Genomic DNA, 2062 nt, shown 5'->3' on the forward strand with positions numbered 1-2062 from the left:
ACCACCACATCAGCCCAGCATCACGTCTCACTCGTTCCCTTTAAGATTTGACATACGAGTAAGTTGAGTTACGAGCTCCGTCATGGGACAAATTAAACTCGTAAGTCAAGGCCCCAGTGTACTAGCTTTCTGTGGCATCACATGACCTCTCAGAAAGCCTTCCAAAGTCCCCAACACAGGCCTCCCAGGAGCCCCGAAACGGGAAGCCGATTAAGACAACACCACCAGCAAAAGCAGATCCACCTCTCACCTCCCTGCCCTCCCCTAGGGCTCCCCAAGGACGCAGCTTTGGCTGGCTGCTCTCCGGACTCACCTGAGAGAAAGGTTAAACCCGGAGCCGCGCGGAGGGACTCGGCACTTCCCCTGGCTGTCAGGCCAGGCACTGTCCTGACCCTGAATTAGGCCGTGAAAACGATAGCCGCTGAGGCCCACATAATAAAAGTCGCTCCATTCCCTGTCCCCTGTTCATCAGGTCACAAGGGACCATGACAAAGGCCGCCATTCATCACAGCTCCGCTGCAGGCCGAGTTCAGGGTCCTTGGGGGCCAGCAGCCTCACCTCCACGCCAGCAAACAGAACGGGGCGAAGCACACAGCTCTCTAGCCCGTCGGGGTCCAGGCAGTGAGCTCCAGAGAGAATGAACCCAGGAGCAGACAGGAAAGCTGGGCCGCCTTGGAGAAGGCCCTCGGTCTCTGGGCTTCGTTTTACGGCTGTAAATGGGGATACGAGTAATGAGGGGACTGACGCAAGGAGAAAACGTCCAAGACGTAGACACATGCTGTAAAAAAAAAAAAAACACAGCAAAAGGGCCACTCAAATGAGGCGGTAACAGTGGGAAAACAAGCAGTGTAGAATTTTTGCAGCAGTAAGGGAGCCAGCTTGCGAGAGCCGGTTTTTAAGAGCTCATTTTGATAGCCGGTGACGTCACATCGGTAGCTTGAAACGATCTACAGTGGGAGTATCTACACTAGGCCAGTAGTCGAACACTAACTATCAGGGATTTCTTTTCTCCCCCAGAGAGGCGATCATTTAGCCTTTACCAGCACGCCACTGCCTATCAATAACTCAGCCAAAGTCAGTTTGCTGTTGCTTCAAACACACCATAACTGCACACACCCGGGTTGACTACTTTAAGACAGCTTGGGAGGCCCTATCGCTTCCTAACACTTACAAAACGTTTCCATTTCTACATTTATTGAGACTTACGACGGGCCCGGGCCCAGGTGGTGGAGGTGTGAGAAAGCGCACACCGTGAGATGCTCTGAAGGGGGCAGGGCCAAGCCCCAGGTGTGGGGTCCAAGCCCGTGCCACTGGGCAGGGCACTATGGGCAGAGAGAATGGCTAGGGCACCGAGGCGTGGATGACAAGACAAGTTTTTAAAATTCCTCTCTAAGAACTGGCTTTGAGGAGGTTTTAGAGTTGTTACATTACAGGTACCACTTATTCTAGAAGAAGAAAAAAGACAAGAACATCCCTCACCCTGTCCCCGTCACCAGAATTTAGCACCAAGTTTCCTTCGACTGTTTCCAAAACCCAAATCTACTTTCAGGAGGGGAATTTGCCATCCCTGAGACCAGCTCCTCAAAACAAAGAGGACCTCCAAGAGACATCTGATAGCGGCAGCATCCCTGGCGTGTCTGAGCCCAAACTCCCGAGGTGAGGACTTCCGGCTGCGGCAGGCACGGAGGTGTTCGCGGCCCTTTAACTCCCATCTCATCGCTCAAAGGCGCTTTACAGGAAACACGGGCACCAGCTCTCCTCTCCTAAGACATGTGCACGTTCTGCAGAATGCCAACATTTTAATTTCAAAAATGAAGGGAGGGGAGGGAGGAGCGAATCCAAAAGCTTCCAGACAGAAAAAAGGAGGTGCCATCAAAGGAACTAAAGTCAAGGTGACCTGAGACTCTGCAACATTAAACACAGAGAGTGAAACCAGGTCATGAATCCTAAGCCGGCCAAGTCATCGTAGAGGCAACAGAATGTCTTTCACTCATTCACAGGTTCAGCACATACTCACCCACACGCCCTTTTTGAAAAAAAAATGTTATATATATATATATGT

The sequence above is a fragment of the Myotis davidii genome, unplaced genomic scaffold, assembly GCF_000327345.1.
Source record: "Myotis davidii unplaced genomic scaffold, ASM32734v1 scaffold208, whole genome shotgun sequence".
In the NCBI taxonomy this organism is placed as follows: Eukaryota; Metazoa; Chordata; class Mammalia; order Chiroptera; family Vespertilionidae; genus Myotis; species Myotis davidii.